Raw genomic sequence first — 7389 nt, 5'->3', positions numbered from 1 at the left:
ACTGCTCAGTAATTGGATTCAAGGCTCATTTCAGAAAAGGAAGTATATAACTTGTACCATAAACTCTTTCAAGAGCTCGTGACTACGGAGATCATAGAACTCCGAGGTGAGGGCTTAATCTTGTTGCTTAGCTAAATTGGCATAATGTCAAACTGTGTGTGTGTGTGTGTTACAAATGCAGGCAATTATCATTATAAGCCTTAATCAGAGAAGCATCTCTATTGAACTGTGATGAAGGCAAAGATTTACGGCTCTGCAGCATGCTCAAAATAAATGATGACTGAGTTTTCAGTCCCAAGTAAGATGTTTATGCCATCCTTTCCAAGGCTCAGGAAACTTTATGGAGGAAGCTGAACAGACTGTAAGAGCAGGAAGATTGGTAAGAGCAAGAGAGTTGTTAAATGACATTTCCTAATCAATATGTAACCAAGATAACATTTAATAATTATGGAGATTTGTACATTCAAGGATACAAAGAGGTGAATTTTAACAGTCCCAGTTGATATTATTGCACTAGCTTTGTATACAAATGAGCCCAATTGTGGCTAGGCAAGGCTGGAGGAAGGACTCAGGGGGCCTTACTCTTTACTGATGAACTATTTCTTGTAGATATTCAGAGAAATTGGAGATATTGCTTCCAATCTCTTTCAGCGTAAGCCTTGGCTCCAACACTAAATTTCCTGGTGTTATTTTTCTTCCTGAACTCGGCATTTTATATTTCTTTTTGCCCAGATTTCTCTTTTTGATTATAAACCTGCATGAGAGTGATCACCAATAACTATATAACAGAGTCAATATTAAGCTGTCTTGAAATCACTTCCACCGAGGAAATTAATCTATTATATGTAATCCTCAGACAGGTTGTGGAATAGCCAGACTTGGGCAAGCCTGGAGTCCGTTACTGGAGATAGCAGTTTGCCTGCATAAATACTTTTCTAGTATAGCCAGAGAGGTACAGTATCGTATTGAAAATTCATACATGTTATTAGCTCTACATTTTAAAGTCTCACGGTGTAACATTAGGAGGACCTTCCAGAAAAGAATGCAAAAAAGCAAGCATTAACATGGGGATATGCCAATCAAATGTGCAAGAATACTGAATCATCTGAATATATCTAAGGAATATAATTGTTAGATAACATATTGCAATTTTTCATAAATCTGTGTGAAAATACCTATTATCCACAAAAACTCAATGTTTTAAATTTTTCAGAGTATTAGTTTGTATAAATTACATACATTTATCTCTTCAACAACGGTAAAGATCTTAATGTCTTTACTAACTATATGGCAGATAGAAGATATTATGAGTAAAACTGTGTCTGCATCCAGCAGATTCCCCTTTCTTAACCTAAGCAGTAATACATAGGATGTAGATGACTTTTAAATGATATAAAATACTCTGCTTATTGTCAATAAGTATGCTTTTTATTAATAATTTTTATTGGTTATTTTATTTATTTACATTTCAAAGATTATCCCCCTTTCCCGTCTCCTCTCTGCAAATCCCCTATCCAGTCCCTCCTCCTCTTTTCCTATTTGAGTGTGCTCCTCTTCCCACTCACCCATTCCTGCTTCACTTCTCTAGCATCTCTGTACACTGGAGCATCCAGCCTCCACAGGACCAAAGGCCTCTCCTCCCATTGATGTCAGATAAGTCAAACCTCTGCTATTAATGTAGCTGGAACCATGGATCGATCCCTCCATGCATACTCTTTGGTTGGCAGTTTAGTCCCTGGGAGCTCTTGGGGATCCAGTTAGTTGCTCTTGCTGCCCTTCCTATGGGGATACAATCCCCTGAGCTCCTTCAGTCCTTCTCCTAAATCTTCCATTAGTGTCCCCAGGCTCAGTCTGATGGTTGGCTGTATCTGCATCTGTATTAGTCAGATGCTGGCAGTGCCTCTCAGGGGACAGCCATACCAGGCTCTTATCAGAGTATGTTTAAAGAACACTAGCTAGAATGCAGTATTAGACACTGGAACCGTGAACTAGTGTGCCTTCCTATGATGATCACAGAAGGCATAGCATTCAGATATCTCTAAAATGTTCTTTCCATCTTTGGTTTTCTGCTAAGATGAGACAGCATAAAAGAAATAATTTTATCTTCTCTCGATATTTGATATTGTTAAATAATTAGTAAAATTGTGCCAGTTTTGAAGCTCACATTATGCTGTTCTATACCTCAATATGTGTCCTCCAAGGTAGCAAAGCACCACTCCCATCTGCCAAACTTCTTATATCTGTACAATGCCTTTGATTTTTTTTTTGAAATATCACTGGAATATATAGTGCCTCTACAACTTTCCTGTGTAAAGAGGAATCCATGGAGATCTTAGTGCAGCTTTAAAAATCAACCTTTTCCCCCATAGGTTCATGCTTCTATGAGGAGGTAAGGTCCAAACTACAGAATGTAGAGGCAGGCATCACTCCCTGCTGCCCTCAGATGTCAGACTCCCCTAAGTATCTGCTCTCAGAATTTCAGGACAAATCCAGTCAGTATGGTTTGGACTGCATCTCACTGGAAACCCCATTTGGTACTCCCCAATTTGTCAATTCTATAGGCTGGTGGAAACTTCAGGAGGTGGGCTCCATTGTCTCTTAATTATTTGAGTGGGTATCCTTAAGAGCATCACTTAAGGGGATACATTTAACAACAATTTTAAGACAATGGTTCCTATTTTTCCTTCCATTGTCTTGGACCCTAAATTCCTTGTGTAGTATTGCCTTTCAATACACACCCCACATGATGTCTACTTTGTAACAGATCAGAAAATAAAGAAACAACTAGCCACAGACAGAATCTCTGAAACCAAAATTAAAAATAAAACTTCTTTCTTGGCAAACTAGTTTGAGGGAATATTTTCACAACAAAATATAGCTGACTAACAAATTGTATTCTTTAATCCAGGAAGCCAAGAATCCCCAAGCCATCCTGTATCTTTAGATTTAGAATGCATTCTAGATTCCCTTACTTTGCTTCACCTTCAACCATTTTGAAACACTCCCACAACTGCACCTACAGAACTATTGTCGAGCCTTCAACATCATCTTCTAAATCCTCAGACTTTGCTCAAAGTTTTCCATCTTTCCATTTCAACTAAGATCATCTTAAAGCCATGTTCTTTTCAAGTCAATACTACTCAGCTTTGATACATTGTTTGTGTCTTTGAAAGGAAACAAGTTATTCCAAATTATACTTCCTTTTCTTCAAAATTCTAGTTCTGAACCTCCTCTAGATATGTCACAATCATTTTCAACAACGATGACAATTTTGATCCCCGACATATTGACTTTTATTTCAAAGAAACAACAATTTAACCTGTTTTGGAATAATTTTAATGTTAACATGTGAAATGTTTTAAATTTGAAACACTCAATTATTTGAGTTCCTTTCTCATAAAATTATGGCATCCATCTTGCCTGGGACACTTAAATTATGTTCATAGAAACTTTGGCCCTATTTATTAATGTATGTCCCTCCAAAACTATAATGTTTTGGTTCATGTATTTGCTTCCTGTAAATTCCTGTATTGATTATATAGATTAAATATAGGCTTGGAGGCACCAAAATGTTCTGGTCTTGCATTAAAGAAAGAAAACAATTTCCTTTTGGACTAATTTGCCCAAGAGTGAACCTAAGTTTGAATTTTCCACTTCTTTTTCTGTGTCTTCTGCCTGTAGCTTACAGTTTCTGGCTTGTCTGTCCTTTGTCAGTTGTGTGCCTATCTGTATCTGCCTGTTATCCTGTGAGTATAACTGTCTCTATTGCCTAAGTCTCATTATTGTTCCTAACAAAGGGCTTTGTTCTGCATTTATGAGAACACAGACACACACAGCATTAAATGGGGAAAGAATGAGTGACACTTTACAGAAACCTTTAAGAGAAGAATTTTACAAGGGATTAAGATATTTATTCCAACTGATAGCCTTATTGATCAAGAGTAGCTGTGCAGAGTAGCTGTGCTGTGTTCAACATTGTTAGTGGGCATTTGTTGTCTAAACTCACTTCTGATGCATTTCCTGTCTTCAGCAAATGATTAACATAACATAAATACATACCTTCACATATTGCTGAGTCAGGATCATAGAAGAATACATAAGTTACAATTAGAATTATTCACTGGCTTAAGATGTTGAGCTGGACAATTTTATGTCAGCTTGATACAAGACAAATATTTGGGGAGAGACAAGTTCAATGGAACAAATGTCACCACCTGACTGGCATGTAGGCAAATCTGGAAGGCGTTTTCTTAATTAGTAATGCATGTCAGGGGAACTCAGCCCTGACAGTACCACCTATGGGTGGATCTGAGTTGTACAAGAAAGCAGGCTGAGCTAGTCATGAGGAGCACACCAGTAAGCAACATTTGCCCATCAGCATTTCTTCCGTTCTTCATTCCAGGTTCCGACCTTGATTTTCTGTCCTGATTTCCCTTCATTTTGACCCATAAACAGAAAGATGAAGTAAATCCTTCTTCTTTAATTATCTATTGATCATGGTGTTTCATCATAGCCATGAGAACCCTAATTGAGAAAGCAGTGAAAGCTGATTACAATGGAAAAACCAAGGCAAGAAAGCTTGATCATTAAATTGATCCCTTAAAGCCAGGTCCAACAAATAGGACTACATATCAGAGCATCAATCTCATGTCTCAAGTAATCCCATGGTTTATTATTAACTTGGCTGTGAATCCAGCAAAAGTTCTAGTCTCATAGAATATAAAAGATACTTTCATAAAATTGTATTGCTGTGCTTCCTTGTTTTTTTGTTTTGGTTTTTTTTGTTTGTTTGTTTTGTTTTTTTGTTTTTTTGTTTTTTGTTTTTTGTTTTTCGAGACAGGGTTTCTCTGTATAGCCCTGGCTGTCCTGAAACTCACTCTGTAGACCAGGCTGACCTCGAACTTAGAAATCCACCTGCCTCTGCCTCCTGAGTGCTGGGATTAAAGGTGTGTGCCACCACACCCAGCTCTGTACTTCCTTTCTACATCATGATTTTGTTTTCCAGTTTCAACAAATGATAATTTGATATAGTACTACAAATTTGAACCCCCTTTTACTGATCCCAATATATTCATACCCTATTCTTCCTCACTCAAGTAACAGCATTAAACAGTTATTGCTATTTTAACATATGTTAAAGAATAATTACTAATAAAGCATACTGTTGACCTACTTCTTTGGCACCACACAATGAGGAAGATTGGAAAAATATATGGATGCTCTCTATGGACATTAATTTCATGATGTCAAGTGGAATCTTAGTGTTGATCAGGAAAACATCTCACTGTGCCAGTCAATCTACTCTTCTCCTTTAAGGAAAATGGTACCTTTTCTATATTTTTCAAATCACTATGATCTCTTGTCTCTTAGTGCCATCTCTCCTCCAAAAGAGAAAGCATAAGTTTCTGACAGGAGCTTCCTCTCATTCCTTCTCCTACCTATCTCCTCTTGCTGTGCTCATGTTAATTATGTGCAAGCCAAATCAAGGTCAGGACATGTATTTTCGCCTTGCTCTTGTCATACTGAAGAAACTGATCTCTACCATGTGCTCGTTCCAGCTGCTGTGGTGGCTAAATGTGCTTATCTTCTGATTAGGTCTGGAGTCAGAGACAGGCATACTTCTGACTGGGTCTGTTCTGTATTTCCTAGAAGTATTAACTTAGTGGGAAAGACCATTTCCTCACTAGCATCCCCTTCTAGTGATGGCCAGATTTTAAGAGGTCAGAGAGGGAAGAAGTATTATGTTGGATTTCCTGTATTTTCATCAACTCTGCTGTTGTCCAGGCTGCTGCCATTCTCCACTGACATCAGAACTCAGCTTCTTCCAACCGACTGGGGCTTTTGAGGAATCCAGGCTCAGGGACTGAGATGCTGCCATGTTGTCAGCTTCTCCTAAGTCCAGGCAGCCATTCATTGACTACCTAGCCTATGTCGTGTAAGTCAGTATAGTATATCCCCTTTATGATATATATTTGTTCTATCAGTTCTGTTTCTCTAGAGATACATAACTAAGTTCTTCTTCATCATCAATAGTTTATTCTCATCGAAAAATTAAAAATATAATCTTAATTCCCTTGTAACTCCTTCTTCCAGAGAAGGCCTTTCAATGATATCCGAGTTTTGCTTCTGTGTCTTCAGGAAATCAAGACGTTCTCCATGGCTAGTCGTATTAGTAAAACCTTTCTACATGTCTTACTGTGTCCATGCTCCTCTAACTTTCTTGTATTTTAGTGTCACCAAATGCATGCTGTGCTTCTCATCTTAACCCTCATTAAAACTGTAGCTTCATGATAGAAAGAGTTGCTAGTTCTCTATGCTGGGCATAGGGCAGGCACTGTGAAATGTTTTTAGTAAATGTATAAATGAAGAAATGCATAAATAAAGGTATATGCATAGTATTTTTGATGTTCAACTATTAACAAATGACTATATCAATGACTTTTCTCTTTCATGTTAGTTGGTACATTATTGTAAATATTTGTTTTAAACACTGTTATAAATGTATTCTTTAGTAGTGTCCAACTTAAATGTCTATGAAATATTTTATAAATGTTAAAATCTATTAACAGCAGATTCCTAGAAAGCCTCAAGAAAGTGGAAGAGATTTCCTTTGGTATTTATTATTTATTTATTTTTCTATTAAAGGACATGGTAGGGAATAGGAGCATTAGGGAATACTGAGTTCTCACTTGTGCCTTACGTGTAAAGACACACTGTCTGTAAGGAAGTGCAGAAGAGTAACTGAAGCAAAAAATAGAAAACAGGCAGCAGGAAGCTGGAATGAGACCTCCCATCGCACAGGAGGACCATTTGAGTTTTGCCTAAGGTACTATGGGTAATTAAAGATTGTGCGATACACTTCAATATCCTGAGTTTCCTTCGAGTTAGAATATTCAATTCATTGCAATGAGGCGAGGTGGACTTCAAAGGGAATTAATACTCATACGAGGTATCTTCATATATGAGATTAGCACATTTTAGGAATTAAGCAAATTGCTACATGATCAGAGCTATAATATTACAAGCTTGAAGAAGGTATTTTATAATATAATCAGGTAAAAATGATAATAAAAGTTTTAAAGGTTTCACTGTGATGAGAAGTTTCCTCTGCTCCTCTTGTCTACTTATGAATTCACTATACTTGCAACCAGTGGAAGCTACCTATATTGACCTCAGCTATCCATTACAATTTACCATATCCACACAGACATATTTACTGCCTCTCCAAAGTAGTGTTTTGCTCAAATACATAAAGTTATGTTTTAGTGTTCTTTTCTCTAGGCAAACTAGGCCAACTGCATTATCTTTCCTGTACAGACTGTACATTCCAACCATAACTTAGCCCTTGGATTTTCCATTACGTTACTTAGGTTCATAGAAATTTGGAAT

The sequence above is a fragment of the Mus caroli genome, chromosome 2 (genome assembly GCF_900094665.2).
Source record: "Mus caroli chromosome 2, CAROLI_EIJ_v1.1, whole genome shotgun sequence".
Lineage (NCBI taxonomy): Eukaryota > Metazoa > Chordata > Mammalia > Rodentia > Muridae > Mus > Mus caroli.
This window is presented reverse-complemented; position numbering follows the sequence as displayed.